The sequence below is a fragment of the Halichoerus grypus genome, chromosome 5 (assembly GCF_964656455.1).
Source record: "Halichoerus grypus chromosome 5, mHalGry1.hap1.1, whole genome shotgun sequence".
Taxonomy (NCBI): domain Eukaryota; kingdom Metazoa; phylum Chordata; class Mammalia; order Carnivora; family Phocidae; genus Halichoerus; species Halichoerus grypus.
The window spans coordinates 69,181,834-69,197,707 of NC_135716.1; the positions used below are offsets into that span (position 1 = coordinate 69,181,834).

Below are 15,874 nucleotides of genomic sequence, written 5' to 3' on the forward strand. Positions count from 1 at the left end.
GAAAGGGAGGTTCACAAAAGTTATCATCCCGCCCAGGGTCATGCGCTGGCACACCTGTCTGATTCAACTCTGCTCTCCGCACGGACCGCGGAGCTTCCCCGGGTCACACCCTTATTTCCATCCAGGTCTCTGCTCCCGTGCCACTCCCTCGCATGAAGCTGCCTTAGATAGATGGCTCTGTCTCACACAGCTCTCTGTTGCCGGCTGTCCCCTCACCCACCTTTACCTTCCTTTGGAGCATTTATCACTACCCCATATTATGTATTTTCACTTGTCTGGCTGTTGCTCGCATATGTATGAAGTGAGGGACTTCGACTGTTTTGCTCACTGCTAGATCCTCCTGGCGCAGGGCAAGTACTTGATAAATGTTTGTTGGAAGGAGGAGAGGGGATAGAAGGAAAGAAGGAGGGGAGGGAAGGAAGGAAGGAAGGAAGAAAGAAAGGAGGGAAGGAGGAAAGGAAGGAAGGAAAAGGAGGGAGGGGGAAAAGAAGGAAGGAAAAGGAAGAAAGGAAGGAAAAGGGGGGGGAAGGAAGGAAGGAAGGAAGGAAGGATGGGAGGGAGGGGACTGCATTTCTCTCCAACTTGAAGCTAAAACAGTCATAACGTCTGGCCAGGTTGCCAGAAATGACAGGCAACAGTCCCATCTACAGATGGAAAACTCAAGCTCAAGGTGGACTTGCTCAAGATTCTACAGTAAACCACTGGCAGATCTAGGACTAAGCCATCAAATTCTAACAGACTGGGGCGCCTGGGTGGCTCAGTCGTTAGGCGTCTGCCTTCGGCTCAGGTCATGGTCCCAGTGTCCTGGGATCAAGCCCCACATCGGGCTCCCTGCTCGGCGGGAAGACTGCTTCTTCCTCTCCCTCTCCCCCTGCTTGTGTTCCCTCTCTCGCTGTCTCTCTCTGACAAGTAAATAAATAAAATCTTTAAAAAAAAAAAAAAATTCTAACAGACTAAGTCATTGCCAGTTACCCCTGCAGTGGCTTCCTATACCCTGCAGATTCCTTTCTCCACCCTGTAGCTGGGAGCTGCTTTATTAAGCTTCTTAAAGTTTTCTTCTTTCTTTCCTTCCTTCCTTCCTTTCTTCTGGCAAACTCTTGCCTGCACATCACAAACCTGACCACCAACACGTCGGTGGCTCCCGGGAAGCAGAGGGCGGCAAGCCTGTTGAGTTGACCCCTGTGTCTTCCAGACAGAACAGGGGTACTTTTATTAAAAGTCAAAGAATTTAATTCCTCTGTTTGTCTTGATCCTCAGAAGTTAGGGCCTCCAGTGTTTCATACCCCTCATGCTTAGAAGATCCAAGAGGAACTGTTTGGAACAGGACCATACTAGAGACCCCGTGAGACTATATAGAGCAAGCCCCCCATCCCCCTAGAAATCCTATGAGTGCAACAGTCCTTCAGAAACTGCTCCTTCTTCTTGGTCCTTTAACGTTCTACATCAGAGCTGCAGAAAGCAGCGAGAGAAGGAAAGCAGCATGTATGCTAGTCCATTCATGGCCTCTGCTTCTGGGCCCAGGGAGAAGACGTCCTCAAGAGTCCAAGGGCAGCAGCCTTGCTGTGCTAGACTAGACCAACGTACTGAACTCAACTGTTCGCTCTTCTTTGTTTCTTCTCTCTTTTTTTTTCCATATATAGGTCCTTTCCAGTCAACAGAAGTGAACCTAAAAAGAACTCATTCTGAACCAAATGATTCCACCCTTCCTCAAACATGGTGGCCCACAGGAGGCAACTCGAGGAAACTTAATTGCAGGTGGTGGGGGTAGGGGACTATAAAATGCATGAGGCACAGCTTCCTATATCAGCATCAAGGGGACAAGCATTTGGGAGTAGACTAGAATCCATGTTAAAGTGGATTGATTGGAGGTACCAACATGACTTAAAGGATCCAAAGAAAGGAAAAATCACACCGGAGCAAATCAGGAAAGATTTTAGGGAAGAAGTGGCTTCTCAGATAAACCTTGAAGGAACCATAGGATTTTAATAGGCAAAGATGGAGGGGGTGACATTTCACTGGAGATAAGAAGTGAGAGTGGGACAAAGCCTGGGCAAATTCGGCTGGAGTACGGGGTACATGCCCAGGAACTGGAAAAGATAAGGCTGCAACGGAATTAGGGTGCAGAAAGCCAATCAAAGGCATTTGCACGTTTGCACTTAATTTTAAAGGCAAAGGGCTGTAAGGGGTCCGTCCTTTCCTACAGTGGGATACTACTCTGCGATAAGAAGAATGAGATTTTAAAATTTGATTCGAATTTAACCGGTATAAATTCAACTCTAAAAACTCGTATTTGATTCAGTTATTGGAAAATTTTTAAGGTGTATTTGAACAACCCAGTCTGTGAATCTTCTGTTACAACTGTAAATCTTATGAAAGCTAAATACAAATTAAGTATATCTGATTAAATTTAACTTCCAAACTGAGATGTGCCATAACTGTGAAGTGCACACTAGATTTTGAAGCTCAGTATAAAGAAAGGATATAAAATACCCCATTCATCATTCTGATGGGGCTTACATTTTGCTATGATAATATTTTGGATTTCTTGGGTTAAATAAAAATGGTATAAAAATGAAAACCAAAAAAAGGCAAAGGGGAGCCATCGAAGGTCTTAGAGCCGGGCTTTCACAAGATTAAAATAATAATTTGAAGGAAGTGGATCAGGCAGATTATAAGGGAGGGGTGGGGGGAGAAGAGGCAAGAAAGTTTCACTGAAAGATTTTTTTTTTTAATGGCTATATCAGAAATAACCTAATTCAGAGACTCAGAAATACACTCTTCAGTCCCCAGAGATGGCTCAGAAGTATACTCCCCAGTTTTAGGGATATTTCCACTGGGCTCACACTAACCTTTAATCGCTCCCCACATACTTCACAGTCGGGAAAGTTACGGGTTCTATTGGGAGGGGTCAGGTCCCGTGAAGGATCAAAGGTCACCCTGAAGGGCCCTGGACCAAACCTGACCCCTGGTTTGACTTGGAGGAAAACCTGACAAAGTTTGTTATTGCATTTTGGGCTGGAATTTACCATTGGAAACGCAGCCTTTGTCACTGGCACAAGGAGAACTGTTTTGCATTTGATGACATTTTCAAAATGGTGTGAAAAAACCTTGACGTTTTTATTAGAAAATCTATAAAGCCCAAACAAATGGTTTCATGCTGCTTTGCCTCATTCTTCATAGGTTCGTAGGCAATCCATCATCCCTCCCACCTCTCCCGTGCCCTCCCACTCCCCTTGAACCCATCAGCAACAACGTCCTGCCTATGAACAAAAGGACTACTCAGAGAAGCCCTTTCAACCTTAGTTGTCCTTTGCCTCTCAACTTTTACCCCTTAAATCAACTACAATCATTCCATTTTCACTGGCTCCCTTCCTGAATGCCTGAACAGTGTTGTCACCTCCTTGCAGAAACTCTTCCCTTTACTTCTCATGACACTGAATTACAGAAGCTTGACCTGCCTTCTCTTCAGTTAGAGATGGGACTCTCTCTGGTCACCCTTGCATGTGATGAAACTTCCAGTTTAAACTAAATAATTGGATTTGGAGCAAATAAATGGAAGTGTTCTCTCCAAAAAAAAAAAAAAACAAACAAACTATGAGTCCCTATCTTAGATCACCATTTTGAATCAAGATCTTATCTAGCCTAAATTCTGAATAAGGTAACTTGCCTCATTCTGCCTCGCTTTCAACTCTGGCCTGTGAGAGCTTGCCCCAGGCGTCAGTACACGACTTCCTACCTATGCCTCAACCTCCCTAAAACTGAGGTTTGACTTTCTCTCTCCCACCTGTGGTTTCCTCCCTGCTGACCCCTCTCCCAATCTCAGCCTCTCACTCATCAGCACATGAGCTGCCATGTTAGTTCTCAAGCATGGGCATTGCTGCTCATTCTTTGGACCCTGTCACTCTTCTTGCGTTTTTGAGTAACTCCGATGCCTCTGCCAGCACCATCACCATTCGGTTATTCCTTGGTTCTCTGCCTAGCTCCCTCGTGCCTACTTTGATTAATCGTCTTTTCTTCATATTCTGGTGTGGGCTCACCTACTTCTTTTTTTCTTCAACCAAATTTGTTTGATAGTCACAGTTGGCCAAGTAGTGTGTTGACATGAGTCTTGGCTTATGGGTTTTAATGTTTCCATTGAATTCTCACAATAACCTTGTGAGGTAGGAAGGGCGGCGGTTATCTTTGGCTCTATTTTAAAGATAATAAAATGGGGGCACCTGGGAGGAGCAGTCAGTTAAGGGTCCAACTCTTGGTTTCGGCTCAGGTCATGATCTCAGGGTTGTAAGATCGAGCCCTGCACGAGGCTCCACGCTCAGTGGGGAGTCTGCTTGAGATTCTCTCTCTCTCTCCCTCTGCCCCCACCATACTCTTTCTCTCTCTAAAGTAAATAAATTTTTACAAAAATAATGATAATAAAATAATAAAGATGATAAGATGGAGGCTCAAAGGGGGTAAATCCCTCTCCTAAGTCTCCCTGGCTCATAAAGGGCAGAGGTGAGACACCAGTCTTCTGCCTCCAAACCACAGTGTCTTTTTGCCATACCCGCTGTTTCACTTCCTCATTAACCGCCGTTCCACCTTCTCACTTGTGATTTCTAGCCTCTCATCTCTCTCATCAGTCCTCTGCTTAGCTTGACTTCGCTTACATTGCCTCCTCTCCTCTTCATCCCCTGCCCCCACTCTCCTTTGCCCAGGAACCACAAGCCAGTTAGCCATGCACGCTAAGCTGAGGGCGACAAGTCAGCTAGAAGTCCCGTTCTGTGTTAGAACAAATTCCTTGGTTTGGCTGTGAGCTCTTTAGAGTAGGACTGTGATCTGAAATGCTGTCATCAGTGGTCCCCACCCTGCTCTCTGCCCCCTCTGCCACCCTGACACCCCAATCTCACACAAGCCCATCGTACCCCAGGATGCTGGCCGTTTGATGGCAGGTCTGTCCCCTGCATTCCCAAACCACAATGGACTGTAAAACGTTGGAGGCTCATTTGTGTTTTCTTCTCATCTTCAGTGTGTTTGGTAGCACTCCCTGGGAACATACAGATACTAGAGGAAAGAAAGAGAAGAAAAACACAGCAGGAAGAGTCTCGGCAACACAAGGGACTACCTGTGCCAGTTCAACCAACAGCAAGTGAGGCAGTCAACAAACACGTACTACACGTGAAGGGAAATGCTGCCAACAACAAACAAACAGACTGCTTTGTTGTGAGCTTCTTCTTTTTAAACTGAGACTTTGGGGGTCACATTTACTGATTCCCCTCCTAGACCAAGAGCAGACCCAAAGAGCAGAAAATGCAGTGATCCTCTAAAACACACAAATTAGCCAGAAGCCAGGGGCGGCAGATGGAATTCCTCCAGTACCCCAAGCCATCTCCTGTGCCATCAAGTGTGACAGAAGCCAAACCAGGCAGGCCCACGGAGCCATGGGGAGGAAGTGACACCCGCATCCGCACCGCCAGGGGCAAGCTGTCACATCTGCGTCTGAAACCTCAGTCAGGTACCCTGGTATCACACGCCGCACAACAAGACTGAGCAGGTTCAAGCTTGAAGATGATGTTGGGATAAGCAGGAGGCAGGTAGGTAGTGGATGGGTACCAGCCAGCCAGCAGCCCCAGCATGACACGGCTCCTGTTTTTTCCCTCGGCCTGTCCTCTCCAATCTCTACCAACTAACAGCCTCAGTACTGTCTGCAAAAGAGTAGGACCAGCCCCCTCTCTCCTCGAGTCTGATGTCCTCCCTGAAAAAGCCCTCAATGAGGAGTCCATTACATGGGTTCTTCTCTATGGGGAATGATGGGCAAATCAAACCCTCAGTGCTTCACCTTTTTTTTTTTAAAAGATGATGCCTTCCTTCCTACCTATTCCTGAGCTTCTTACAAGCGCACACACACACACACACACACACACACACAGAGAAGCATCCTGAAGGCGAGTAAGAATCCCAAGAGTGCTATGAGTTCCTTTCCATGAACTCTGCATAAATATTAGAACATCTTCTTTGGACAATGACCACCTGGCTATCTAAGGTAATCCTGTACTGTTTTAAAGGACATGTCTTGGGCTCCTCTCAGCTCAAGAAGAGAGAGCTTGAGTAAAGTGACAGCCTCACCTTTCTTTGGTGACCCAGTTCCCACGGAAGGCAGAAAGCATGCCTCTGCCTGGGCTGGGCATCGCCCACCGCTCTGGGAAGCTGTTCCCTTCCCAGATAGGGAGCCGGGGACTTGTTCCCAGCAGCAACACAGGAGAGCTGACCACGGCTGGAGACTGGGAAAACTTCCTCCCCATTTGATTTTATTCTAATCAGCACAGATTTAACAAATGTGTGGTATGGATATGTGTGTGTGTGTGTGTCTGTGTGTGTGTGTGTGTGTGTATAGAACATGCATATAAATATATACATATAAGATATATATATATCATTCATATAAATAATATAAAATTTGTACACAGTTGCATACACATATATGCTAGATATATAATCTGTTTGTTCTGAGAAAACGCTCCAAACCCTGAGACAGGATTGCCTATAGGCCTGTATTTTAGGCAAGGATGTCCCACAGTCATTTCTAGATGCTAATTGTGATGGCTTCCAGGATTCCCAGCATGTCGGCCCGTTCTCTGAAAGCTCTTTGAGGGCTTCTCATCATTAGAATTCCCTGAGTTTTCGCTCCTTCCTTGCAAGCCATCTGGCCTCTCTGTTCTGCAGCTGCAGCCCCCCATCCCCTGCCACTCACACCTGAGCCTTTGACATCCCCCACCTGAAGCAAATCCATCCATCAAGAGAATCCAAAATTGCAACCAGAAATTTTTCCCCCCAAAATCTAGAAATAAAAGGGTTTTTTTTCTTTTAAACCTCCGTTAGGTTTCATGCTTAATAATTTTCTTCTCAAATTCATCTTTTATGGTCTTGGAATATACGTTGCTGTCTGTTGGGGAAAAAAGTATCTACCTCCACTTAATCGGTTTGCCCAATTAGCTGAGGCCTCTTGAACGCATATAATTGTCATTAACCACTGGAGCAGAGAAGGTCAGAGTGGAGAGGTCTTGGGGAGTCAGAGGTTGCTGGCAATTGCGTGGGGGCTCAAAAGTCTCCATCTGCCTCTCTTCAGAAGAAGGTGGGTGCCAGCTAGCAAGTCCTCGCTCACAGTCATTAACCCTGGCCAGAGGGACACTTTGAGTGACAGAGAGCCCCCAGAGTACCACTCAAAGGAACACATGACTGGTGATGCAGGAACCTGGAAACAAAAAGGAGAAAGTAAAGGCCCAAAAACAGGAGCTGCTACTGTGGGCCTGGTGATAGAATTTCCAAGAGATTGATCTGGTCAAAGAGGGCTTTTCACGTTTCTTATCTTTGGAACCAAGTCGCTCTTTCTACCTCTTTCTTCATTTTTGTGGTGGTTGTTTGCTTGCTTTTGTTTTAATTGAAGAAATACTGAAAAGCTGTTTTGTAAAGATATTGTAAGCAACCCAAACGGCTCAGGACAGATTTCCCTTCATTTATAAGAAGACAATGGTGAGCTTGTGTTCCAGTGACACAGAGTATGTGACCATGAGAGCAAAATCACAGACATGAGAGATGATGTCCTAAAACCACCGAGGATATGCGGCCTGAGGAGATTCACCAAGTCGATTGACCATTCAGTAGCGCTGAAGCCAAAAAAAATCCTTAGCTCTCTACTCATCTGCCCCTTACGGTGGTGGCACACCAGGGAGATAGGCCTAGGACGTCAGGGACTTGGGCTTTGATTTAGAAGAAAAGAAAGCCCAATTACCAATTCAGCCAAGTAAGAGCAGCAGGACCACCCCCTCCACGAACTACGGTTGCCTTAGCAAAGTGCAGTGCAGTGACATGCGTCCACATATTTAACCAGCACTTACCAAACGCCTGCTCTATGCTGGGGTTTGACACACAGTGTCTCATCTAGCCTTCTGTTATGGGCCGATGTGTGCTCCCGTCCCAAATTCATACGTTAAAATCCTCATGCCCAGTATCGCAGAATGAGACTGTATCTGGAAAGGGAATGAAGGTAAAATGAGGCCATTAGCGTGGGCTTTAATCTAATCTGACTGGTGTCCTTACAAAAAGAGGAGATTAGAACACAGACATGGACAGAGAGAAGGCCCCGTGAGGGCACAAGTTGAAGGCGGCCATCTACAAACCAAGGAGAGAAGGCTTCGAAGAAACCAACCCCACAAACACCTTGATCTCAGATCCTCAGAGGTGTGAGAAAAGTTACTTGTGCTGTGTAAGCCCCCAGTCTGTGGTATTCTGCATGGCAGCCCCAGTAGACTAACACACCTTCCCAGCAGCCTGTAGGGTCAGTCCAGAAGCGAGGACACGAAAGCTCAGTGATGGGAAGTGATTTGTTCAGAATTCCCAAACTATGACGTGGCAGAGCAGGGATGAAAACATGTCTTCTGGCTTTGACTCAGGGGCCTTGAAAGGACAATGGAGTTTCCCAGCCCCCAAAGACAGGACAAGCCCTGGATCAAAACGTCCCTTCTGCATACATGAGCAGGCATCCCCTTCCACCTGCCATCCTGGAGTAGCTCTAGAGAGATTATGGAAGGGGAGGTCAGCCTCATGGCAGCCCCATCTCCTCCCATTCAGGGAGGAGTCTCCTCCCAGCAGACTTCCGGCATGGCAAGGCTATTAGAGGAGCCAAATTTTAAGCAGCCTTCATGGGTAGGTTCCCCTCTCAGGGTGTCATGCGTAGTATACCAGCTAAACCTCACCACTGCCCCACGAGCCTGGGACTACTGTTAGTCCCACTTTATAGATCAGAAGCCTGAGGTGCAGAGGTGATTGGCTCAGGGTCACCCACCAGCGAGAAGCAGAACAAGACAAGAGCCCGGGCTTCTACAAGGGCCCAAGTGCTGCCCACTGCACAAAACTCCTTCTGGAGTGTAGACTCCTGGAGTAGAATTCCATGCTTGGAACTTACAGAAAAGAAGCACAGGCCATTCCAAACTGACAATATATAAGCTAAATGGGAAAAGATTCTGTGGTTTGGGAGGTGCTGTAAATCTCTGTTCATAGTCCCAGAAGGTCAATGAGGAGCTAATGACGAAGCTGGGCTAAGGGCCTTCCCCTCCCCACTGTTCAGTAGGACTGTAGTTATTTTCACACGAAATTTCATGGAAATTGCCTAAAGAACAAATTAAAGAGAGAAACCCCACACACAACTTTCCAGTCATTAAGAGTCTTTCTTACCCCCTCATGACACCCTTATGAGGTCGACGAGAAGGTATTTTTGTAATGCTCCCCAACCCTTCCTTCTCCTAACAGTGAAAATGAGGCTCAGTGAAGCAAATGATGTGCTCACAATCCAGACGGTGACGGTGACAGGGCTCCACCACGGGTTTCAGTGACCTTCGGTGACCTTCCATGACCTTCCCTAACTCCGCTCCCCGCCCACCTCCTGCTGGATGCTGCTGTTTATGTGAAACACATCCAATATCCACTTCCTGGTTCTCCCCTACATCACAGTCGGGCTCTTACGACCTCATGGCTTCCTCTTCTCTTTACTTCATGGTTTGTCTAAGCCTGACAAGATCATTAGTCCATCTTAAATCCCCAGACTTTCAGGATCCTCAAAAAATTATGAAGTTTACTAGAGGGTATTATGCTGAGCGAAATAAGTCAATCAGAGAAAGACATGTATCATATGATCTCACCGATGTGAAGAATTCTTAATCTCAGGAAACAAACTGAGGGTTGCTGGAGTGGTGGGGGGTGGGAGGGATGGGGTGTCTGGGTGATGGACACTGGGGAGGGTATGTGCTATGGTGAGCACTGTGAATTGTGTAAGACTGTTGAATCACAGACCTGTACCTCTGAAACAAATAATACATCATATGTTAAAAAAAAAAGAAGAAGAAAGAAGATAGCAGGAAGGGAAGAATGAAGGGGGGAAAATCGGAGGGGGAAACGAACCATGAGAGACTATGGACTCTGAGAAACAAACTGAGGGTTCTAGAGGGGAGGAGGTTGGGGGGATGGGTTAGCCTGGTGATGGGTATTAAAGAAGGCACGTACTGAATGGAGCACTGGGTGTTACTCGCAAATAATGAATCGTGGAACACTACATCAAAAACTAATGATGTAATGTATGGTGATTAACATAACAAAATTAAATTAAATTAAAAAAAAAAAAACTATGAAGTTTGCTCAGAAAAAAAAAAAAGCACATACAATCTCCATGGAAGTTTTCCTGCAATTGCTAGAGGTTCACACACCTCCAAAAGCATGGACGTTGAAACCTGGCTAACGATCCTGCCCTACATGTTTCCCTCTCCTCTAATAACTTTTAAGTCCTTTCTCTTCATCCATTTTTCCCACAGCCTTTTTCTCTCTAATATATTTGCTGTCCTCCATTATACTGACCCAAGGAAGGTCCACACTTTGTCCATTCCTGTCCCGCTGCTCTATGCCACTTTCTGTCTGATCCTTCCAGTGGTCTTTCTCTTCGCCTTCACTTCTCATGAAAATTCTACTCAGACTCCTGCATTCTAGCACACACATGCAAACTGATTGTCTCTTTATTTTCGATAACTGTGGCCCCCTCACTTAAACATGCTATGTTACACCCCCACTAACTAGGAGGTCTGGAAATAGGTGATGGAACACAAAAGAAAATGCAATGTACTTACACTCTCATAGAGTTTACAGATGAGCGAAAAAGATAAAATCAGACCAAAACCTACACATATGACAGGTTACCTTACCAACATAGAGACGTATGGGGTTCTTGGGGGAGCATATAAAAAGGGTCCTAAAGCAACTTGCTGAATGGGCTCTGGGGATTTGAGGAGGGGAGAGGTGGGGAGGCTGCTGGGAAAATGGCATCTCCAGCAAAACCCAAAGAATGAGCAGGGGCTGGTCAGACCAGTCGGGTGGGGGAGACCAAACCAGGCAGAGCAAAGAGCTTGTTGGCGGCCTGCTTCAGAGTGAGCTTGGCTGAGCTGAGAGCCTGCAGAATCCCATATGGCAAGCTCAGAGCCCGAGGAGTGACAGGCATGGGGCGAGAGGACACAGCGGCCAGATCAGGCCATCCTGGAAAGCCACCAAAAGGACTGTGCATTATATAGCGAGGGTAATAGAACCTGATAAAGGGTTTTTAATAGACGAGAGACATGGTCTGCTATGAGGGAGGAGCTGAAAGCTTATTTCACTTTTTATATTAAATTTTTGGTTATGCAATACATTCCCATGTTTTCAAAAACAAGAAACTAAAAAAAATTAAAAATAAATAAATAACCAGAAACTATGAAAAGGCATTCAGCAAAAGGTTTTCCTGGACCCCAGTTCACCTCTCTCCTAAATAGATGTCAAGTTTTCATAGTTCTTATGAGTCTTTTCTGACTTCTTTGTGCTTATACAAGCTAATATGACTAGAAAATCTTCTTTTTCTTCTCATATATTCAAAAAGTAACACACCATGCAGTGTTCTGTGCCTTGATTTTTTTTTTTAACTACAGATTGAGAGCCTCACACCCACAGTTTTCAATTCCTAAGTTTTGAGAATCTACATTTTTTTTAAGGGGGAGGGGCAGAGGGAGAGGGAAAGAGAGAATCTTAAGCAGGCTCCATGCCCAGCCCCGAGCCTGATAAGGGGCTAGATCTCATGACCCTGAGATCGTGACTCAGTCAAAATCAAGAGTCAGACGCTTAACTGACTGAGCCACCCAGGCACCCCTGTGTCTTGAATTTTTTGAGATAGTTTTTGACTCTTTTGCATATTGTCGATTTAGCTCTTATATTAGTATTTGTATTATTTACCTTTAACAAATGTAGGGCTCTCCTCCCCTACCAGAGAGTGAGCTTCTGAGGGGCAGAAACTGTGCCTTATTCAATTTTGCATGAGGTAGATGTTCTGTAAAAATCTGTTGAATTGAAGTAGGTGATGAAAAAGTATCTTTGGTGAATAACTCTGTTACTATTGGAAAGAACAAATGCTTCATCTGGCCCAATCTCTCAAATTTTTTACATTTAATTATGCCACTTCTCCAACATGCATAAAAGTAAACAGAATACAAAATGAGCCTCCACATACCCATGCCCAGATCCAACAATTGTCAACATTTTGGCGACCTTGATTCTCATCTATGCCCACCACCCATCCACTTTGGGGAAGGAGGGGGCTGTGGTATTTTAAAACCAAATGCAAGACATCATGTCATTTCCTCTGTAAATACCCAAGACTGCACCTCTTACTGATAAAAGCCTTTGCTTTAACAAGATAAGCACATGCCAACAAAATTAATAGTAGTTCTCTAGTATCACCATCATTCCCTGATTTTCTCCAAAATGTCTTTCTACATTTGGCTTCCCGAATCGGGAGCCCCACAAAGCCCACAGATGATATTTGCTCATTGTGTTTATAGTCCTTACATCTCTTTGATTCCATCACAGCCGCCTCCTCTCTTCTTCCCTCTCTCTTTTATGCCATTGATTTGTTAGAGAAACCAGGTCATTTGTCCTGCATCGTGTCCCACATTCTGCATTTGGCTGATGGCTTCCTTGCGGTATCATATAACTTGCTTTCCATCCCCCATATCTCCTTGGAAGCTGGCAAGATTAGTGTTTTGAAAACTTCATCCTGGCTGCTATGTGGAGCACTGAATGAAGGGTGGGAGGGAGGAGAGCGAGAGGCTGTGTTGGTCACCCAAGCAGATGATCTCGATGGCACATGGCTTCGGGGGCTGCATGGACAGAGGGAAATGGGCTCATTCAACGGACGCTTAGGAGACAGGACCCACAGGACTTGTTGCCTAATTGGAAAGGAGGCATGCTTCTCAATGCTCTATTAAGAATCTGGGCCTCACCATGAGACAAACCAAAAAGGCTGCTTTCTCCTGGAAAAACATTTACATGTTTACTGACATTCTCCTCACAATTATCATTTATGGCAAGTTTTAAGGGCATACAAAGTTGTAGTATTATTGTTGGTATTAAATTTTATTGCTGTGGCTTTAAAACATAAACAAAAATAATTCCTTAAGTAGTTGGAAATTGTAATGATACTCTTGGGATTGGATTTTCCTGCCATGGATACTGTAAAGCACAAAGATAATAAATTTAAATGGCAGTATTAGAATTGGGAATATATTTTATTGCTTTGGCCAGAACACAAACAAGCAGGATTCATAACTCTTATTTTTTTCCCAGCAGCAGGTTTATATGCAACGACACCCGGGTCTGGTGTGGGGAGGATCAGAGGTCACCAGCATCACAGGTCGTGTGACAAGGTAAGAAGCCTGGCGGGTAGGATAAGGTATAGGAGAGCTTGATTCTTACAGGTGGTCAGGGCACTGGAGAGAAGCAGGTCACGTGAGGAGGAGGAGGTGCAGGTGGTCACATGGCCTCAAGAAAGGCTCATCTGGCAGGAATCGCTCTGAACCCCCACCTCACCAAGATGGCTCTGCATCCCACCCACCAGCACCCCACATGGCTTCACATGCTCCTGGTTTGAGTCCAGTTTTGAAAACAAGTTGCTACAGACTAAGGACTGCTTTGGGTTTGGGGGTTGTATTGTCTTGCACTCTGTGGACACGGCCCGAGGCTTCCTCTGTGTCCATTTCAGTGGAAGGGCCACCATACACCCAGCCAGAAACCTAGAAGTTGTTCTTGATGCTCGTCTTCCTCACCCCTGCACATTGTCAGTCATCAGCCCTCTGCATTCTGCCTCCCCAGTATCTGTCCCATCAGTTGCTGTCTCCCCACCCCGCCTCAGACCACCGTCAGCTCTGGCTGGCATCTCATTCTAGCCATGGTACTGCCCCGGGCCCCGCCCCTTGAGGTCCATCCTCCACGCTCATTGCAAGAATAACGACCACCATTTATTAAACATTCACACTGTGCCAGGGACCGTGCTAAGCATCTTACAGCAGTATCTCATGTGACCCTCAAGAGCTTCCCAAGGAAGGAGGGATAGCTCTTTTTTCATAAATGATTAAATTGAGTTCAGACATTAAATAATAAAATACATCATATACTTACGAAAATCACCAGACACAAGCAGAAAAGAAATCTTAGATTCTTTCTTGGTCCTCAATTCTCCCTGTTGCCATTTCTTCCTCCTTTCCTCCCTTCCTTCCTCCAACAAATAAACCCCTTGGCATGGAACACAAGAGCACTGCCAGTGTCTCCAGACTCATCCATCACCCGGACCCCAAGTAACCACAGTTCTCATTAACAAAGTAACTTTGCATTCTTGGAATGCCATTTACTCTTGTCCTTCCTCTTACCTAGAATGTAACCTCTTTCCTTGCCATTGTCTAACTACCGTTTGTCTTTCAAGATTTATTTTAGACATCTTCTCAACCAGGAAGCCTACTTTTAAACCATGCCCTTCAAAATACCCGTGAGCATGCAGCCTGTGTATACTCCCCACATGCACACACAGGCACACACACACACACATGCACGCACACAGCTGGATCCCTGGCTCCCCTCTCGGATCCGACTGTACCCTGCGCGTCTCCCTATCAAGGTGCTTATCATACTGTATTGGGACCATCTACCTCGTCTTTTAGCCTGTAATTTGCCTGAGGGCAGGGACTATGTCTTTTGTCTCTGAACTTCCAGAATCCAACACCTGAATTTCAGCACACAGTAGGTGCTCAATGGCATTTGCTGAATGAATGCATGAGCAAATGAGCACAGTATAAAATACAATGATTCCAAGAGTAATTATTAGAACAATAAGATATGGGCCTTTTGAACCTGAAAGAAATATTGGGCTTTTATTCAGTTTCAGGAATTATATTTATATACAATCTTTCAAACTCATTCTGCAATTACTCACCTGTTTTCATTCTAAAACCCAGCAAAAGGTTACCTATAAACTCATGGCAGAGTGTAACTGATGGAGAATAAGCAATTGCTTTCCGCGCACTTTAGCGAGCACGTGGAAAATAGCACCCGGGCAACGACACAAATAAATATTGGGAGTGACGTTTACCGGGTTACAGCAAACTCAGAATGCAGCAAGTAGTTAAAGAAATTAGAAGGTGTAGTAAGTTTGGAATCCTCCCAAATGCCAGTCCGCCTAACTTCTCTGAGCTTCTTGTTTGGGGGGAAAACTCCTAAACTCTCAAGTTATGTGAAGCTTTTTTCTTTGTCGTTGATCCCCACTGAGGTAGGTCATAGACTCCCAGAATCAGAGCATGGAATTCAGGAATATGGAAAGCGAGAGATGCTGACAGGAACCAGGCCTCTGACCATGGCCCATTCCTGGCTCTGTTTCTGTTTCCATAGAAATGGCCATCTGATGAGCCAAAATAAGTTCAAGACTCCTCTACTTTGTTTTCCTTTCTTGTTCCTTTGAGATAACCCCACAGGGTTTGGCTATTTGGAGAAAAGTGGCTTGTGGCTACCAGTGACAATGTCTGAGAAGTTAAATATTCTCCCAGTAGCAACAGCATGTTTCTGCTCCATCCCCACGTTGGTCTGCTCCCGGGACGGCTGCCCACCCCCCCACCTGGGGTGAGGTGCTCACAACCTTTGGATCACCAATCATCTTCCAAGTCACTTCCGGCAGTTGGATAACCTTTATGACTGCATGCGTTGCTGGGTATTCATGACGGTCCCTATCAAACTGAGATGAATGTGTTCCATAATGTCTGTTTTTATTACATTAGGCTGGGAAGATGAAATCAAAAGAACTACTTTCAACAAAAATGTCCTGTGTGGACAGTTCAATACTCTTTCTACAGGCCCCGGTGATTGCCCTCATTGTATGCAGGATAAAGGCTAAACGTGCAGCTACCTGCTAGTTTGACAAGGCGGTTCTCCCGCCAGCAGGTTGCTCAGGCTTTTTTTTTTTTTTTTTTTTTCAGAGCAAGCCCTCTGATTCCACCAAACCCACTGGATTAAC

General features: G+C 45.6%; 1 long non-coding RNA gene across 2 annotated transcripts in view; it reads right to left on the reverse strand.

Moving 5' to 3' along the window:
- The window catches only part of LOC118529594 (uncharacterized), a 108,504-nt gene that overhangs the window by 60,657 nt on the left and 31,973 nt on the right, over window positions 1-15,874 (reverse strand). For both annotated transcript variants that reach the window (XR_013447884.1, XR_013447883.1), the window contains exon 6: window positions 7,862-8,003. This is a non-coding gene — a long non-coding RNA (uncharacterized LOC118529594). The remainder of the gene's footprint in view (window positions 1-7,861; window positions 8,004-15,874) is intronic.